This window comes from Hylaeus anthracinus, unplaced genomic scaffold, assembly GCF_026225885.1.
Source record: "Hylaeus anthracinus isolate JK02 unplaced genomic scaffold, UHH_iyHylAnth1.0_haploid 12002, whole genome shotgun sequence".
Taxonomy (NCBI): domain Eukaryota; kingdom Metazoa; phylum Arthropoda; class Insecta; order Hymenoptera; family Colletidae; genus Hylaeus; species Hylaeus anthracinus.
The window spans coordinates 12,942,406-12,963,842 of record NW_026534349.1 but is presented as its reverse complement, the minus strand read 5'-3'; the positions used below and the strand labels follow the sequence as shown (position 1 = coordinate 12,963,842).

The window sequence follows — 21,437 nt, the reverse complement described above, 5'->3', positions numbered from 1 at the left end:
AGATAGATATTTTATGAAGACACTACGTAGATGTGAGCTTTTTTGACATATTGTATATAGGTTGGAATCTTGTGGATACCCTGTATATAGATAGAAACTAAACGGATACATTTTATGCAGAGATGGGCAAAACTCTAGGCTTCTTCTTTTGAACATTTTCCAAATAAAGGAAACGAGACAAACAAATCGACAAACTTCAGATTTATTCGAAGCCTAGGGTTTTGCCCATCACTGATTTTATGTAGACAGGAATTTTATGATCACTCTGTATTAGAAACTTTACGGGTACCTTATATAAAGATATCAAGTTTCTCAACACTGTGGAGGACTTATAGGATATCCTATATATACGTAGAGACTTGACGATCACCTTCTATGTAAGTAGGAACTGGATGAACACCCTGTATATAGTGACATTACAGGGACTGTGTATATAGATAGGTATTTTATGGGCAACCTGTACATGGGTGGGAACTTTATGGCCACCCTGTATGTTCATGCTGATAGTCCTAGGAATAGTATCGCATCAATACTATCGGTATCCAGGACCTGTCGCAGAGTAGGTTAGTGTGGTTGAAATTGCTCGAGAAAGTAGGAATGCCGAAGTTATTTCTGAAAGTAGGTACGTTAAAGGTGCCGTTATTTCTGAAAATAAAAATGTTAAAGTTGAAATTTGTAAATGTAGGTTTCCGAAAGATATTACAGTAGAAGTTATGAAATTTCTAAGGGATCGAAGTGTTATTCAATCATGTATGTAATTCAATTTATCTCTACAAATACGACTATTAAACCTGAACTATTTCTGAAACTACGAATATTAAAGTTGAAGTTATCTCTGAAAGTAGAAATGTCGACGTTAAAGCTACTTCTAAAAACAGGAATGTTACAATTGTAGTTATTTCAGAAAGTGAGATTGTCCAAAAAAAAAAAAAAAAAAAAGAAAAAAAGTAAAATAGTAATTGGTACAAATACAAATGTTTTAAGACTTTGTTTCTCAGCCGAAACTAATGCAACAAATTTTATTTAATCCTTGTGATATTTCTGATGCTGCATCTGGTCGATGGGTCAATGGTTACATCATCGTAAGCCATCGTATAACCTGCGGGTCATAGGATACCGACCACTGATCCAGCAGATCCTGCCTTAACCGTGACACTATTAATCATTTGACCAATCTGTTCAAACTAATCATGTTCCACTAAACTATCGAGTAATGGGAGACTTCGACCAATTAATAGCGTCACGTTCACGGCGAGATCTGCTAAATAAGCCTCGTCGATGAGTGTGACTAATATATCCTAAATGAAGAGTAGTACATTCCATACTTATTTCAATGAAAATTTTGTTAAATACTAGAATACTCTAAGCGTATAAATCTTCAACTTTGACATTTCTACTTTCAGATGTATCTTTGATTTTAATATTCTTATTTTCAGAAATACTTTAACCTTAAAATGTAAGTGATCTCTAGGTCCTTCCTGATCACTGAAATGCTGTGCCATAACCTCTTCTCTATTTCAACATCGAATTGCTCCCAGTATCCATAGACAATCGAGATAATAGTATCGCTTCCATCTAGTCTATGCCACCGAATCCACCTAAAAGAATAATTCAAGACACCAGACCACGATGTCTTCCTACCAAAAAAAAATAAATCATTCGTGCAGAGCATTTCCCGAGGGATCTCCTGGTTCCATAAAGATCCCCACAAGCCAGAACGGCGATGCAGGTCATTCCAAGGGTCGAAAGTTAAACGCAACGGATCCAATAAGGCGGAGTAAAGTCTCTCACGAATAATTATCATAGATTATTCGTCCACGGAGTGTCTCCTGCGCCGGTATCCTTGTTTCGATATCTGGTGGCGGGTATAAATAAAATATCAGCGATCGAAGCCACGCAATCACGGTATCATATCCTTGCGGGTCTCTCCTCGTGCTCGGTCAGATAGAGATCAAGAACAAAGACGGGGGTCATCATTACCATAAGTACAACCGGCAGCTTCGTGCGATTCCACTTGGAGGAAGTAAGAAACGAAAACCAGAAATTTAACTGACTTCCAAAAAAAAAAAAGCGCTGAAAGGAATGAAATAATTTTGTTTGATTCTGTAATGGTCAAATTGTATAGAAAAATTGCAAATACGATATTATAGTTCGATTAGATTATTAATGTAGTGATTAAAAAAAATATATATATATAGACATATCGAATTGAGTAACCTTCTCCTTTTTCGAAGTCGGTTAAAAATGCTGATTGATACATTCATGATACAAGCTAATATAATAAATACGTGCTAAGGTATGTACATTTAAGCGAAATGAAAGAACGATATTATTATATTAATTTGTACGTAGATTGTATCCAACTTACATTATGTATATTTCTTCGAATGTCTTTTGTATTACTTCACATCATAAATGTATAAAATTCGTAGTGTATTAATACAATTTAAAAAAAAAAAAAAAAAGCGATATCTCAAAGAGTACCGTGGAAAATGAATTGAAAAACATTGGATATATTTTTCTCTGTAGACAAAAATATCTTGAAAAATACTTACCATTTGACCTCCTAATGTGCTTTCCACCCTTACGTCAATTGTTTTCCGAAAAAAAATTGTTGAATATAGTTGTTCACGGGTCTAAGCTTCCTCCCTTAGGTTCAGTCGTTACGAAGTTATCCATAAACATAACCAAAGCATACATGGGGATCGGAGCTGGTAACCTCCTCCTTTTTTCGAAGTCGTTTAAAAAGAAACGTATTGTTTAGTCGACTCTGTGGCTCGGATAGGTACCCCGCGAGAAGGTGACGTTTTCATTGGTCTTTGATCTTTGGTATCCTGGTAACGCCAGGGCATGACGTCATCCGGTGATCCAAGCCCCGGGTCGGTTACTATCCGTTCCCATCGTGCAATACCACCACCCTCAGGCGTGCCTGCCAGCCCCTGTGTACGTGTGTCTCACCACCGCGGCCATCTCCCTCCTGGATATCCCCCTTCGCGAATCCGCCCTTCAAACGAGCTCTGACCCCTCTCGCGCTCTCGCGTTTGTAGCAATAACGAGAGGAAGGAAGAACGCGCCGCGAGACGCGTTTTGGGCTCCATCGTGCAAAGCGAACGGTCTTCCCTTTCAACCCCTTCTGATTCCACGGTGAAAAAGACGCGTCTAGCCCCGTGGGTTGTATTCGATGCATCTCGACGAACCAATCGATCAGCGATCCGAAAATTGCCGAGGAACTATCCGTTTGATTCGCTCGGCTGCAGGTGGAGCTTCGACTCCTTCGACTTTGACGAGTCGGAGGGGGATGCAAGGTTGAGGCTTTGAATTATCGATGAATGTTGCGTTTGATATTGCGATTAGTGGCGTCGATGATCCGTAGGAGTGGAAGTTTTTAAAGGTGGCGGGTAGGGGATGGTGTTTAGCGTGCACAGGGGTACGTCGTTAACACTGAAACTACCAAAGTCAATAGATGGATAGATATAGTTTTTATACAATACAGCTTTTAAGCCACGAAATGGACTTGGATTACAATCCACTAAACCATTTACACCCTCACTCATACCACCGTACTCAATATCTTACATACTAAACTTAAAATTAATAATCCTTAATCTAAATACATCGAAGCCTTAAACTACCCTTAACGTTAACTTTGGTCTCTTTTTATTTTAATTTTTAGTGCCCGCTTCTTTCCTTTCTCTTCTCAATTTTCCTTACCCACCCTCTTACCCTCTCGTCTTCCATACCAAAGTCAATATATTTACCTATTATAAGTATTACAATAATTGTCCCTGAAAATTGGAGTGAAAACATTGTCAATAATTGAGTGGCTATAGAAAGAAATTTGAAGTAGAAACCAACTTGGTAGTTTTAGGATTAATACAGGGAGTTGATCACTGGTGGCCAATTGTAATAATATAGATGGACTAAACAGTACGAAAGAAATTTTTATAAACGTCCTTCCCAAAGTACCATTAAAGTATCTTCAATGCTTAAGCACCTGGCAACGCTAGGCTTAACAAAAATTCTATAGTACAAATAAAAAATAAAAAGAAATGACACAGTACAGCGGGACTAACCTTTAAATAGTCCTTCGCTTATAATTATGGTAGGAAGGCTGAAGTAGATGGAGGAGCTTTGTAATCTGCACCTTTAACGAATCTTATTCTCTCTGCTAGTTCAGAGCCTTGCCTTGATGTTGATGGATGTTGAATAGTAGATCTACTTCCAATTAAACGAGTCAGAGGTTTTGGTAGGTGGTAGCGCTTTTTTAATTCTTTGCACTCCAAGCAATCTTAGGTCGTACATCGATAGTCAACTTGAAGCAGTTCTTTCTCGTAGACTCTCGAGTTAAAATTTCGTTAACTAAACATAACCATACATAAGTTAACATTAAGGCTACCCATATTTCATTGGTACCCATTTCTACCGTGATCGATCAAATGACTGATCTTAAAGACACTTCTTTCAATTGGGTGCAGAGATACTTCGTGTGATGCTAAACTCAATAACACGTGAAACAGTTGTACATCGATTTTATAGATATATATAGTCGTGGTAGGTTTAGTGTTAACACAGTTTAATGGAAATATTAGTTATTTTATTACTTGTAGCAGGATGCTTCTAAATATCTGCTCGATACACCTGGACTTAGGAATGCAAAGGGTTAAAACAAGACTACAGCGATGTTTACTTCATCAACTGTCGTTTCCTTTCCCTTGCAGCTGTGCCAAACGAACATTCTGTACATTCTAAGTACAACGATCGAAACTAATTCGACTCGTTAAACTACGTGTCCCATTCGAATCACTCGAAATGAAACATGAAAAATGGCTTCGACTCGAATTCGTGAGTTACACTTGGTTAGCACAATTTCGTTCCTACTACCACAGATGCAGGTTAGGATCGAGGCGTTCCTATTGATAGAATGGTATTGATGACGCACATTCTGTAGCGATGGGACTGATACGATTAGGTATCTCTGGCATTCAATTTGATATGAAAGAATTTAAAAGGCAATGTCGAAAGATATCGAAATCTCGGGTATCACTTTTGATCTGATTCGAGCTCTTCAAGTTCGTGGTCCTATATAATTTCATTTAAAATCGAGTCTTTTGCATCGCGAATAGGTTTAAACTTGATTGGGCTCGCTTGGTAGACGTAATTCTCATTATTCTTTTTATTGGTTTATCTAAGATATTCCAAATTTTAGGAGAAATGTAATTTTCTGTGGTTTAAAGGATTAGCGTGAGAACTATGGACCACATTTGGAAATTTAATATGAGAAATTTGCTCGCTCGAGGTCGCTTGGTAGACGTAATTTTTATTCTTTTTATTGATCCAAGGTATTCCTTTGCAATTGCAATCCTTTAGAAGATTAGTACGGGAACTAAGGTCCACATTTGAAAGATTAGTATGAGAACTAAGGTCCACATTTGGGAGATTAGTAAGAGAAAAGCTCAAATTTCTTTTTATAAAATAATATGGACGCCTCAGTTTTTACTTAACTTCGATGCGGAGACAACAGACGGTATTTTGAACATTTCAGTACCGGTCAGACTTGAATATAAAACCAGATATGGACCAGTGCCTATTTAAATAGACGCAGGGAATCGATTAGAATGTACCAGGGATCCCTAAACGCGATATGACAGGTTCTGTCAACTTTACGAGGGGAACGTAAACGGATTTTAATTTCTGAATTTCATTTCGTTAAACACAAACATTAGTTATGTTCATAATTGCAGTAATTTATTACTCATTTAACGTTTTCATTAAGCAAAATGTCAGAGCGCAAACAAATCGCGTAAAAATAATGCATAATGTATGTAAAACAATTTATCATTTATTTTACATTATCGTTTTTAGTATTCAAAATGTCAGGACGCAAATGTATGATGTAAACACGAATAGGAGGAGAATGAAAATTCGCAACCAGTTTAGAAACTTCGATGAAAGGTCGCGAAATCATGAAAGAAAACTTCGAGGAAGTCGGAGAAGCATGGAAATTCGCAGCTAGTTTAGACATGAAAACAGCCTACCTATCAGTGAATGGATTAAATATGTTGATGTTATTTCATAGTAGTATGCTTTTCATCGAGTCTTAAGTTCTCGAACATGACCAATGAAATCTTCTAATTCGAATGTTTCACGAAACTGCAGTTTCAAGTATCAATATTAAAATTTCTGGAAATTGCGCAAGCAATCTGCCAGCGTAACGTTTTGGAACACTACTCTTCGGTACCCAAAGCGACTCTTCAGCGCGTCGAAAACGTCGGCTTTGTACCTGGTAACGGGGACAAAGGAAAGATGAATTAAACATAACTTGGTACCAACCGATCGGGTAGTCATACTTTATACATTACTAGCGACGTAACTACACGACCATGCATCTGCTCAGCACTTGCTCGGCGTGAACGCCAGTTACTCATTTTCAATTTACCATTTTCTAAAATATTTAGCGGGACAGACATTAATCTTTGAGTTAGGAATTTTCCTCTTCTATGAATTTTGTTGAAAATCAGTATCCGGGAGCCTTTTACATCATTCATTGCAAGTCTGGAGCTAAATTTTGAAAATTCAACGATGTAGTATGGGCATACTGATTTTTCTATATTTTATAGTTATATATATTTATAGTAAAAGAACAACGTGACTAAAAAAAATCTGAAGCAATTTTGAAAAACACTTCGGGGTGTTCTACACACGCACCTAAATTGCCGTTTTAGTATTGACAGCAGTTTGGTAAAAAATTTATTTCGTGTGAAATTAGTTTCATGGATTTTCATGTAGGAGCTCTAGAGAAACAAAAAAATAAAGAGGCAGTACTAGATTCAATTTTTCAAGTGTTCTAATAGCATTAGCATTGAATTAAAAGATTTTAGAAAAATGTGCAGCATTTTCAAATGTATCAAAAAATCAGGACACTCGCGATACATGTTACAGTGTAATTTTATTACAGTTGCAAAAAATGTTTTTTTTGCGCAAAATTGTTAAGACCCTTAATATTACAGGTGAGTCAACAAGTTTTAAAAGCATATATCTAACTTAAAAGTTCAAAGCTTACCTTATTTTCCCCATCTCGACAAAGAATCTTAATTTCTACAACAAATTGCAATTTTTAAACATCACTTTAAGCTCTTTTTAATTCGAATTTCTTCTTCGCGCAATTGCCCCCAGAACTATTTCAATTCCGTTATCAAAAGTCGACGTTTTCAATCCATCCCGTTCCACCCTATCAACGTTTTCACTTCGTCCTATAGAAGTGTAACGTTACGTTACACCGTCTGAATCTAAATGTCCAGTTGCAGCAACAGCTGGTTGGATTTAATTAGGGATTACGTTGATCCACTTGATTCGATAAAATTAAAACGGCGAAAAAGAAGATTACGTACTGTATGAAAGTTGCTTAGAAAGAAATCAATATGTATCTCTTCAACATATTGATTTCGTGTTGCGGTCCCACATATTACTCAATGCAAATTGAAAATCAATAGATACATTGTAAAGTGCATGTATTCTTATACGCACATTTTTATTTTCTAGAGCACGTAATTTTCGTATCAAAGATATCCACGTTGTTTTTGAGGACTTAGGGTACTTCTACGCTTCAAAACATTAGATCACTAGGAGGCAAAATTTCCAAATTATTCGTGGGCAGAGTATTCTTCAATATTAATTTGTTTTAATATTCTTATAGTGGGTGCCGTTTTCTTTACGTACAAACGGAATTTCTATACTTCAAGGTTATTTGAAGGTCACCATATTATATACAGTCGAACCAGTTTTTTTTATAATTTACCTATAGTTACGTTTTAATATTCTAATAGCATATGCCCTTTGCTTTACATAGAAACGGAATTTGCATCCCTCGAGGTTATTCGAAGGTCGCCATATCCCAAGTAGTTGGGCACCATTGTTTAAGATTTACATCCCAGCCTCGATGAAAATATATCCTTGGAATATACCCAGTAACAATATACAAAATGTTATCTCATCCTCTCTTAACATAGAAAGTTCCCTTCTCACCTATAAACTAATCCTGAATACCTCTCCAACTAAAGCGTTAGAAACCTCCCAACAAAGAAACATGCTCAACGGAAAAAAATTCCATATCTTCATTTCTCCGAGTTCCCAACGCGGGACCAAGTGGTAGCCCGTCTCGAAGCCTAGCACTCGACCGAACAAAGCGAGAATCGCGAATAGGAACCGACTTTGCGAACCTCTGAGAGCGGTCTGACTTCTCAAGAACCACTGCGCCGAAGAGTCGCGTAATCCGCGAGACTTGGCCGTTTCTACACGCGACTCGGGTGGCATCCGACGTCGACGGATTCGTGAAGCCACTCGAATTCTCCGGAGACTCGGGCAGACGGACCGGGGGCAGGTTTTGGCAGGCCGGCAGGCACAGCCAGAGGCAGGCAGCGCAGGCAAAGAGAGGGTGGCTTGGACTTCGGTTCGGATGGCGGGTATTGATCCTAGCGAACCTAGCAGCGGGGTGGCCGGGACCCCGCCTCAAGGATGAAGGGTGTCTCCCCTTCTCTCTCGGCCCCTCTCGCTTGAGCCTCACTGTCAGCCACTGTTAAAGCGAGACGAAGATAGGAAGAACCACACGAGTGGGGTGGTTGACCCTTAAGAGAGTGGGGTGAACCACCTAGAGCACGGCCGTGTACCAAAGATACCATCCCTTAGGCTTGGCCGTAATAAGCGGCCGAAGAGGTCGGGAAACGAGCCGAGGACCGACCTGAAAGACGATGAAAAATCTCGGGAAGGCCAGGTGAGCCCATCGGGGTCCCCACCTTTCCGCCGTTTCCGTCATCAATATTCCGCCACGTCGGTCCTTTCTTCTGGCTCCTTGGTTTTCTGGCCTGCTCGGGGCTGGAGAACCGATGCTTCTCCTTCGAAGGGTCCAACTAGCTCGGAAAAAGAGACCGCGTTGGTAGAACTTTCGGAGACCGACGAATGTACGTCTTCGAAACTCTTGATATATTAAAAAGGAATATTTTGTTGCGGTATCGATGATATTTTTGGCAGAATTCGTCTCGGATCTACTCATGTACCAGACGTTCTGACAGATTATGCCTTAACTCTTTGCGGCACAGGAATTCAGGTCATAAAATAGACCCATGTTGCACAGGAATTTTATTGCGTTTTAAATCAAACAAAATTGTTATATATTTATTAACACTTTATCTACCGGGCTATTTAGATACAGTCTTTAATCCAAACAAGAATTTTCTACCGTAGCATATGCCAATCTAGACTGACAATAATTTCTCCATACTGTTACTAGGTACATTGAAAAAGCAAAGTCTGTTTCCAAACACTGAACATTGTAAGTAGACAGCCATCAAACACAGTAAATGAATTCGAATAGCTAAATACTGCAATTGAAAAGCCTATAAATAGGCTCCCGGTAAATAAAGTTTTAATAAAGGTATCACGTAATGTAACAAAATAAATATAATAACAAAATAATATAAAATAACATAAAATAATAAAATAACAATTATTTAATCGAATTTGTTGTTAGAGGGCGGGACTCAAATAGTCCCACCGTGCTACATAGGTTCATGAATGGTACTTACTAAAGCACATATTTTTCCCTAAACACAGAGGCACTTTGCACGCAGTACAAGACCATCGTGTTCGAACTTCCCTTTTTTTTTTTGTACTACAAAGCGCACATCACATACAACCAGGAAAGAAATATTATCGCAATAAATCTTCCGCTTACAACAATTGTTGAACCGGTATTAGCATGTTGAAGGTTGCCAACATAAGTGCATACATTTGTAACATTGAATGAATATATTACCAACTGCTTTACGTAAATAAGACGAAATATAAACCTATACACATGCAGCTATTGGAAAATTTCGAGATGGGATTAAAAATGTCCCACCATGCATTACGGTCCATCACAAAGGTGGGACACTTTTTTAATCCCGCCGTGCCCCAAAGAGTTAAACGTGACGTCATTAATTATTTGAAGAGTCTACAGTTACGCGATAGTTTATTAGTACGTAATTAGTTCGAACAGGTTAGTCGAATGATTAATAGCGTCTAACAAGGGCGCCAAGGGAATCGGTTCCGATTTGAATGAAACTTTGTAAGCTTGTAGAAGCTTTTTTCAGCTGTTTTAGCTCGAGTTTAAGGGTTGAAACCACTCTTCAAAGTTCGATTTTCAAAATGTTTGTACAACCTTTTCAAAGTTAACATTTTAAAGATTCTTACGTCTTTTGAGTTAAACAATGTTTGGAATCGATTAGATCGTTTAGAATTAGTATAAGTTAGTATATACAGTCAGTCCTATACGTATGTATCTGTTGAAAGTCTAAATTAAATGATAGGTTTCATGTTTCCAAGTTTCAATGTTTCTTAACAAATACGTACATGAATAAACTTTACACGCGTATATATTTATAACATACAATTTATTTGGGAACATCACATTTGCCATTTAATTTAGACAAATTTCTTCAATAGACACAGAGAGTACGAATATTTATGAGACCGACCGTAGGTATGAATTAGTTGAACAGTATCATTCTTAACAAAAGTAAGTCAAAATACGAGAAAGGGTCCTAAGAATAAAAAAAAAAAACATGTCAGATAATAATTCGAAATTCATTTACATAAGAAAGATTGACCTACCCAGAATATTCGTCTGTTTCATTCAAATCAATTTGCAGTACCTTTCGTACTTTTTAATAAGTCGTTAAAGTTTTGAACAATTATGTTTAATTGAACAATTATGCTCGAATAAAATGAGTGCCTTTAGTCCAAGAGGTGCCTACTCGCTTCCTCTCGAAAAATAGTAGGAACGAAATATAGCATAGTTGAGCAAGGTTGAACCAATGAACCAAGTCATGAACAAAATTTCATGAAAATCGGAGGCGGACAGGTATAGGCTTTCTCTTGTAAACGCAGGGCCCAGCTGGCCCACCCGTGGGCCTTGTTGTTCGGTTTTGAACACCCGATCCGCCATTTTGGAGTGGAGGCCGCTAGGACAACGAAACCTAAAATCCGGGAACCCAGCGTGTCGTTTCGGGGAATTGTCTCCCTTACCATCGTCGACGAAGACGATGATGGTTCTCGGTCGGGCATCGCACCGTGCGACCCGTGACGTCATGTCTTTTTTCTATGGTAACGCAGATATATTTTCTTGCTTGTGAATACTTCGGCCACTGAGTCACTTTCTTCGTTGACGTACCACTTCCCTCGCGTGAGTCGCGTCGCCCCGATCATAATCAACAGTAAACACGATTTTAAACTCGAAGACAATTTTAACCATATCGTAGAATTCCATACAGACGGAAAATTTGTAATCTGTACTACCAATCGATTAATAATTTAGTAGTACTAAGATCTACGACTCGGCGATGTTATTTTGATTCTATTACAATTTTTTATACTTCAAGATAATTCTACACCTTTATCAAATTAAATTTGCAAACTTATCTCCTACATTTGTAGGTTTTTTGAAGGTGATTCGAAATTTCGAAGTCGAAACGTTGATAAAAGTACTTGTTTTTTTTAAAAATATAGAGCTTGTAGCTTCAATATTTTCCTAGGTGATCGCACCCCTAAAAGAACTTGTTTAAAATTATCTATAGTATTCCTTTTCCTTATTTCGTTAAAACTGTCTCATTTTATTGCTGTAATTACCATAGAAATAATTCCTTTATTCACTATTCCTTCAGAGACCATGTAAACAAATCACAAATACTTTATTACTTAAAGTACATTAACGAAGATTTGTATTAAGGTGCATTAGACCTACTGATTGTAACTTCAAAGTTCTTTAAACGTGTAAAATACGAGTATCATGATTTTGCCATCATTGGAGAGATATTATTGAAGGGATGCTGAAAAGATCTCTGGTCATTTCAACGACCTGGCTCGAGAAGAAACATTTTTCGATCTACCGCGTGCTCAATGGATGCGTCGGGATGCGCGTGCGTTGTGCATGGAATACGCGTGCGCGTGCAATGTTCATGCTCGCGGGTGCCAAGCGCGTTACCAGCGGACGTACCGAGTTCCGATTACGATGTCAGCCCAAGCAGAACATTTTTATTTTATTTATTTAACGTCCTTATGACGCAAACGTCGAGGTACAGATACCTGGATACAAAGAAAATAAAACAGGAAGTACGCATGCACCTGAGAGACGAGACACAGTTAAAGTGTTGTTATTAAAACCTAACCTCGATGCACATTCTCTACGGCGGTATAATTATTGTCACCCCTGCAACAATAGAGTGCACGGTTATCAGTTGCCTCGCGTTGAATTTAACAGAATAAAACGATGAACAACCATTTTTATTATAGGCTTACAATTTTGTAGTCCCCGTGAAGCTATTATTTACCTTTCTATTTCTTAAATCATCTTCAGAACCTACAATGGTTACGATTAGATTTATTAAACTCAATACAAAGAAAAGTGTAATTCTCTTTCAAGCAAACGACTATTATTAACAAATAAAGGTTTTAAATGTTTGAAAACTGAACGATATTTATACGTATTAAATTAAAATGAATTAAAGCATATATCTTTATATTTTTGACATTGAGTTACGTTTAATCGTATAATTTTTTGCTTGAATAATATTGCAAAATTATTATTAATAAAATATTGGCATCTGTGTTAATACTTTAATGTAACAACATGGGGGGTAAATATATCCGTTTAGAGTTATAATTAATTAATTGTGAAGACAGAGAATTAATTTCTACACCTAATAGTAAACTAACAGAAATTTCAAATACGTATCACAAAATTTACTTGGATACTATATGTTCATTATCTAAAGCCTCCGAGGGTTTATAGATGTTTTAGACCTTGGTTCGAGGAATTGTTGAAGGTAAAGTATCGATTCGACGACAGAGTCGTCATTCGAGAAGAACAACATTGATGTGAGTTGAAACCCCGGCTGCGAATGGGCACACGGCCCTATCGGCATATATTTCCGTCCAGCAGATAACAGCTGGGCAGATTAACCGTCCGATGGCGAAAGGTTCGACGCTAGGACGCAAGGCGGAACCGGGTCATTTTGGACCCGCGGTCAAATTCCTTATCTAGAATTCCAAGAACAAACTTTCCTATCAGATGTTTATCTTGATACGTTAAGCTACAATTTCCGATAATTTTTTTTTTTTGTTTAAATGGGTACCGATAAATTATCAGTGATAACTTATTATTGAAGTAAGAACGACACGCAGGATGTTCGAATATAGAACAGGATGAAGCTATGGTTATAGAATAAGAAGAAATCATGGAAAAAAATTACGAATGCTAAATTATTATTGCAAACGTTATCATCCGGTTAAACCTCTATATTGGAGTTTAATAAAAAAATCTGTAGTAAAGAAATTATTGTTAAAATAAAAATTAAAGAGATGAATAAACTAAACACTAAAGGAAAGAAAGATTGCAGTTTCATCAGTGACTGAACTGTATCTATTCGAATTCTGGCAGAGAATACTGGGTCCAAATTGACCTAGTTCGATTTCGCCACAACAGTAGAAATACCCAAGCAGCTCATTACAAAGTAACAACGTAACAAATCTAGCGCAACTGAAAACTGATTCCTACGACCTCAGGGGCTCTAGCTATGTTTAATTGTAGCTACAGTACGGGCTTAGCGATTCCGAGGTACCCGAGCTATACAGGGGCCCAGTGGGCCCCAACAAACATGTAAAGGAATGTAATGGAAGAAGTTAAGAAATAATGCGAAGCATCAGAACGTGAGAATTTAGAAATTTGTCCAAGTTAAGGATAAAGGTCGATTCAGACTATACGACACGGACCGTCACGTTCCGGCAACGACACGTACCGGAACCGACACGACAAAACATTAAAACACGCGTTTTAATGGAACTATTCACACTATTCCCGTTGACGGAACGTTCAAGTCGGTGTCTGTTCAGTGTGAATAGTTCCATTAAAACGCGTGTTTTAATGTTTTGTCGTGTCGTTGCCGGTCCGTTGTCGTATAGTCTGAATCGACCTTAAATGTGATATGGAAAAACACGTGCGCAAACCTGGACCAATAGGTGTACCAGAAACAAAGAAACAACTCACTTCTACGTTGTGACAAATTACTTCACCGTACCGTACTTGCTAATGGGAAAAGGTTCGGAAAGTTCACCGAAAACGGTACACGTGGCAATAAACGCGTCAATGGCGACCAGGAAAGCAACGGAAGCGCTGAAATGGTGTGGCGCGACCCAGCCCACGATACCAAGTCCGATTCGTCCCACGAAGGAAATTTTTCGACCTGCGGCTTCGAGTTGGCGTGTAAAACGGGCAAAAGAGAGTCGCAGCTGCGCATCCTTCTTGGTCGTTCTCCAGGCAGCAGGGTCTGGTGGCCCCAGAGTCGGAGCCGCCTCGGCTTATTTCCCTCCTGTGGCAGCTGTGCCAGAGCGCCCGCACACAGCCTGCCCTGTTAAGACGGGCGTCATCGACGAGGACCGACGTGGACGAAGACGAATACATAGGCTCTACCTTGAGAGGGAGCGGGACAGCATAGTCGTCGCTCTAGCTTCTAAAAGAGAACGAGGCGAAACACGTTCTAGTAACGAAGATCCGAGAGAGAGGAACGGTTCTGCACAGTGGTGCATCCAGGAGGGGTGCTGGGAGGGGGACACATTACACACTCCCTGTTACAAATATTAATTTTTTAAATGGTGAAAGTTTTCGTGTGGGGATAAAAGTAAATTAATTTAAATAATTATTTTGGCTTAGTTATTTCATCATAAAAAAGCAATAGAAAAAATAACCCTGAATTTTCATTTGGAGACACCAGACTAACCCTTATTGGTACCACAGAACTTGAATTTGTAATAATTCATAATAATTCACTAGCTGTTGATATCACAACTTTCAAATTTTGGTACCAAGTACCAACACCCTTAAGTTGATTTCAATTTGTTTTCAATTAAATATACAGGGGTGGGTTCCCTAAATAAAACCACTTTCAACATTCTTTTAAATTGTTATATTGTTATATTTCCAACAAGTCAGATATATTTCTATTGATTACCATTTTGTATGTATAAGGACCATTAAATGCAACTAAAAATATTACAATTTAAGTAAACGTTCAAAGTGATCAATTTAACACAGACTTCCAGATGTATCTTCTTTGACACCTCGCTATCAGAATTAATTTCTGTAATTCTCAAATGAGACAGCATGTACTCCCATACTTATACAGTGGGTGTAGAAAGTATTCGTACACCGATCAATTTCCAAAAAAACTGTATAAAATTGTAATTTATTATCTTATTTTTTTATAAACAATGACATTCTACATATTCTCTGAAATCTCTAGAATAGATAGATTACAAAAAAGTAGCTATTTATGTAAGTTGCGAAATTAACAAGAAAAAAACAATTAATCGATAGAAATGTTGAAGCAATAAGTATTCGCGCAACTGTTTAAAAGTACTTTACTGGAAATTTGATGTTTTCTAATTCGCACGGAGCAATAAACTAATGTGTTTACGTTACAAACTCTACTGTAAATGGTTCGTCATAAGAATCGTATAAATACTTATTGCTTCTATACTTTTACCCACTTTTGCGCATTTTTTTGTTAATTTCACAAATTATATTAACTAGTCAATGTTGTTTGGACTATATCTATCTTAGAGACTTTCGAGAATATGTAAAATATCATTGATTATAAAAAAAGAAGTTAAGAAACTACAATTTCACAGAAAAGTTTTTTGGGAAATTGATCGGTGTACGAATACATTCTACACCCACTGTACTTCGAGTCGTTATACTTCAAATAAAATGAACTCAACAATTTTATTTAGAATAATTCAAAACTTAAAATTGCTCGAGAGGCTAGTCGCGCGAAAAGAAAAATCTGAACTCCGTGGAAATTTTCACGAGCCTCAGTCCGGTAACTCGAACGCGTTAATTTCCAGATGCACCCCCGTCGCTGGATTTCTGGGTGCGCCACTGGCTCTGTATTGTCGAGGAGAAGACACGCCGTGGCTTCTCTCTCCCTCTCTCCCTTTTCTCGGTGACGTTGGTGTAACGAGGAAAGGAGAGAAAGAGAACCCCGATCGGTTCATAGTGGGGTCAGGTTGCTGCAGAGGTTCGGAGGGGGAAGCGAGACCACCGGAAATCGGTCTGTCCTTATTTGAGAGCCCGCGTGAACCACACCGAAGCCTGCACGGCCTTTCGTGCCTGCTTCTTCTCCTCTTTTCGATGGCTTCTCCTTCGCCTCCTCTCGATAGAGGGACGCGGCCGTCGGCACGCATTCGAAGCAAAAACTGTCGAGAATCTCCGCGAAGATGTTTCTGTTAGGAGGTTGCTGCTGCCGCTTCTGGTACCAGAACGCCCTCAGTTTCCGCAGAAGCGTTCTGAGAAAATCGTTTCGTCGGCCCCCCGGCGGTGGAGGGTTTACGTAGGGAGGGCTGGCAGGGAAGGGGGAGAGAAAGAGCGTCGAGAACGTGGGGGAGATACTTCGACGCTCGTCGCGCTGGTTATACGATATCGCAAAGGGGAAAAGATCCTCACCGTGATGGGAAGTTGTTGCGTTGCCGAGCGTTTGCCTTGGAACTGGAGCATCTACGCTTCGTACCTTATTAAAAGACCTTTTGTTTTTGCGCTCGATGACGAAACGGGGGATTATTTCTATCGCGCGGCAGATATAACGACCAGTAAGGTAAACTTACCAATTAACCGACACATTGTTCGGCAATCGTTGCTTTGAGTGCTAATGGGAAATGAAAGAGTCGATGGCGGGAAGCCATCTTGAACGCGTGAAAATCATGCTATATTTAAGAATGTTTGTTTGAAAATAGTTTAATCAATAAAGGATTCGTTTGTTTGGGTTTATTATACATGTTCTGAGTAAGAAAAGAATAATTTTTAATTTATTCTTTGTATCAATTTATTAATTATAATTTAATTATAATTTATTATAAATTTATAATTGATTCTTTAAATAGAATAACGATGCTAACACCGATACACTGTATCATGAAGAAAACAAAAATACTTGGCATTTTATTTCAGGTTTTATAGGGTATAATAGCTTTATTTAAAAAATCTAAACATTTTTTTTACTGTTCAAATGCATGTAAATAAAAATTGTTGAATGTAACTATGATTTTCACGAGTCCAAGATGTCTTCTCCCCTTAAAGGTGCGCGACATTATTGCGACCCCAAAAAGAAAGATGTTTTCAGAAATTTATTGTACAGAAACTATCCGGTGAATTGTTTTCCCCTTTTTATTATATGTTTTATTGAACACTCAAGCAACTAGAAATTGAGCTCATAATGTCATTAGCATAGCGTTATTCGGTGTTACATGAAATAAATCACTCGCTTCAATCAATATCTTCGTGACCACAACGTTTATTTGAAATAAAAAAACATAACATTTCTTTTTCAAACAAGTATCTGGATTTCACGAAGAAATTCTTCATACAAGTTTTGATCATACAATTGTTCAATTCATACAATTGGTCAAATTGTTCTTCATACAAATGACTTAGAAAAATAAAGTTTGTTTATTTGTTAATTATAAAGTATATAAAGAGACAATATCAGGGTCACTTTAGTATCTCAAACGAACAATGACTTTCTTTCGAAAAGAAAATACACCTGCTATGTTCCTACTTAATGACACATGTGTAAAGAAGTCATAATTTCGAAGTGCTGTTTTTGAGCCTGACTTCGAATGGGTTCCAAATAATGAAAACCATTACGACGAAAACATGAATCAGTCTAAACACACGATACCAACCGTTTACTTACAGTTTATCTGACACTGACTCAAGAGATCTGCCGACTACTGAACTACTAATAAAACAATTAGAAACCATTAATCGCACTAATACACGAAGGAACGTTCATTATCTGGTACGCGTGTCTTTCGATTATCAAACCAAAATGGCCGACGTGGCGAACAGAATATTGCTGGAGCAGACTGTTAATTTGTTGCGTCCGCCCTCGAGGATCATTCACAGACTAGTTCCTTATCGGCAATATCATGTACCGTGGAAATCTATATTTCGTGCGATCAAACTTGCTCTTCAATAGAGTCTTGGTAGGCATAATTACTAGATAGTTACTAGATAATTACTAGATAACTACTAGATAGATTAAAGTCTTAACGAAATGAAATTGCATTCGATGCTTATGAGTTGGAAAATTAAATAAACAACATAGGTAGTCAGCAGAAAAATATTATTATTTAGAATTGCAATTATTCAATCATCCATCACAATTTAGAATAAAACATTATTATTTAGAATAATAAACAAAGAATGCTTTATAATTCTAAATAATAACACTTGTACCGGCTTTCCATGTTGTTTATTTGCTTATATTTTAACTGCAATTTTGATTTCTGTTAAAATATTCATTTCTCGATTAGAGATCAGTAATGGGAAAAATAAATATTTATGCAGCATTATAACGCATAAATTGTACGTTATGTCACACAAAGTATTAGAAGTAGCATGAAATCGTCGATATTTAACGCTTCACTGGTAACGTGGTATTTCATTAACGCGCCCTGCTTTAGTTTACTTTTCTGAGTAACATTAGCGAATTTTAATTCTCTATAAATTCATTCGTGCATTAATTCAATATTTCGCATACCCGCCTTAAATATTTGAATAAGCAGATTAATTATGGAGTGCATAACCGTGCTCCATGTCGACGAAAACAAATTATTTGAAAAATCCATGTTTTCGAGGAAGTTTATAACGATATTGTAAATAGACTTTTCTATCGTGCCGCGTAGGTATAAAGTCTGAGAAACGAAATTGGAAAAATACTTGCATAAAAGCGAACGAAAAATATTTATTATGATTTTTGGTCTTTTAATTATTTACTTATATATTTCAATTTATTGTCTCATACAGTTCAATGATTATTTATCATCTGGGAGGACCACAAAACTTAATGAACGATAGAAATAAAATGTTTAAGAGGACATTGAATAATGAATAAATATTGATAAATATCACAATAAATTCTATATATTGTTTTTGAATAGAATACAATTTTAGAAATGCAGAAACGTTCGCCAATGGGCAATATCGAAATTGAACGTTAATGTAGCAGCTATACGAGTAATTTTCGAAATGAACGTAGCGTTGTATGAAGTATTTAAGGTGTTGCAAACGATGAGGGTAGTCGAGTGCCAGCAGCCCTTGTGACTCCTCGCTCGATGCCAGGGATCTCCACCCTTTTTTTTCGTCGCTTTCGCTTCGTGCCAAAGGGTGGCCCTGCTACGCCACCATCTTCTTAAATAAATACACCTGCTTCAGTCTCGTTGTATTCGCATTCTTGTACTCCAAACCAATCTTGATTACGATGATTTGGCGTAATCTTTGGTCAGTTTATGGAATTTTCTTCCATTCGGACAATTAGCTTGACTTATTGATCGTGCACGGCAATACAGTTTCGGTTCGGTTACGATCGAACGGGGTCAAGTTCTCCTTCCTTTGTGCCACATAAGATGCCATGAGAACCTGATTAGCGGCAATAGGGGAGAAGTAGTGTCTCCAACGAGACGCAGTAGAATTCCTTCTAAATGCCAATGGCTGCCCGTGGAATACCGCCAAATGCGCCATTGGCCATTTTTCAATGGATTACTTTATTTGCCTACATCGAAATAAACCATTTGTGGTCGTTTATTGTCTGATTTTACAATTGACCATAGTATTTAACTTTAATCAAGTACTTCGTGTTTTCTTTCGTTGTAAGAACAAGACATTTTTGATAAAGCATGAAAAATATTCTGTTCAAAAAAGAAATTACTTCTTGGTTATTTATAGACCACTCATATAATTAATACTCCCACTAAAGAATAAATGGCTAAATAATAGTTATGAAAAGTCCCTATAAAAATACTATGTGCGTAAATTCTGTAAAATATCCTTGATAAAGAAAATTAATTTCAATCTAATCGAAGAACATTGAAGGCAAATAGTTGCACGAAATTTTTAGATTCTAGCGCTCGATTCAAAATATTCTGCGACACCTTCAAAGCCTTAATTATCGATATTCAGATTAACGAATATTTAACAACATTAATTACTACATCTTGTTACCCCGACAACTTTATATTTCTCTTTGCCGGGGTCATAGCGAATAATGACGAACTAGTTAGCTTCAGATGTCGTAATCCGAAGAAAATATAACGAACCACGGTGCATTACTATTTTCAGATTGAATTAACTAACTTATTCACCAAGTGCAGCGATACTTATAAAGAAGAAAGTGAAATTTACCACAATTATATGGAACAATACACGCTAATTATCAAGAGCTTAAAATACTATCAAAGTAACGACCCATTGTTTCACGCATGTTATTTGCAAATTTTTTTTGCTATTTCATTGCGTCTAGTTATGGGAAATTCCGTAACGCGTGCAAGACCGAGACTCTTTGTTCTCCGCCGTCGCCATTTGGCCACGCGGCGACTTCCGCCATGTTCGCCAGGGCGTTAAACGTTTCAGCGTCTTTCTTTCTGTGTTGAAATTTACACGATTATTATCTTCGCTTGTTATTAACCGCGAATTTTAACCTCGCATTACAACTACTGGTTTGCTCGAAAAATGTGGCGTGTTCAACATTATTTGGAGTTTTCATTAACTCACAATCAGATACGGCTGATGTCCATCCAGTAACATTTAAAATTTGTCTTTGGAAATGTTTATAGATATTTTGTTGTTCAGTTAGTGTATTTGGTATATTAATAACGCCTTTCTAGAAGGAAAGGTCATTCTAGAGAACCAGTTGACAATGACTGAAACCTAAACTATGCGTCGAAAAATATTTTTCAAATGTAGCAACAAAAATCAGCCTTATCCGAGTTGGTCTATTACAGAAAGTATTTCTAAATTATCAAAGGAAATTGTTCATATTAGGGTCACCGAAGTTCATATTAGGAATCATTTGACCAGTTTTGCTATTATACCATAGAATACTATATTTATATCTTGGATGACTAAATTATTTGGAATAGGGAAAATACACAACCAAGTGCTGAATTATTACGCATTAAGGGAGTTCGATCGGAGGCTCCATCTTGAATGCTCTGCACTGAAATCGAACGTCTCCGTTTTGTCTATTTTTAGAAATGTTCTCCCATCGGACGTTACATTTCGTCGGGGCATTATCGTCACAAAACGATACGTTGCGCAATTTTCATCGGGGTTGCAACAAGAGTTGTATGTATAAATTAACCCTTAGGACTTGATGAGGTTTCGCACATTACGTTCCAATAGCTACAAGTCGTGTGCTCTTCTCTTGTAAATACAAGTCTGATTCGTGTACTCGTTTCTCAAAAAGAATCAAAAATATCGTCATCTCATTTCTTGTACATTCTGTTCTTTCTAAACAATATTTGATTTTAAACGGTACCTTTTCAAGTAACTGAAAACACTCGCTAATAAAATT

At 37.5% G+C, this 21,437-nt stretch overlaps 2 protein-coding genes across 6 annotated transcripts in view; both read left to right on the top strand.

Moving 5' to 3' along the window:
* Positions 1 to 21,437, top strand: part of LOC128891815 (uncharacterized) — a 168,423-nt gene that overhangs the window by 52,935 nt on the left and 94,051 nt on the right. The gene's annotated exons all lie outside the window — the stretch shown is intronic.
* The window catches only part of LOC128891804 (titin homolog), a 59,946-nt gene that overhangs the window by 10,306 nt on the left and 28,203 nt on the right, over positions 1 to 21,437 (top strand). The window lies entirely within an intron of this gene.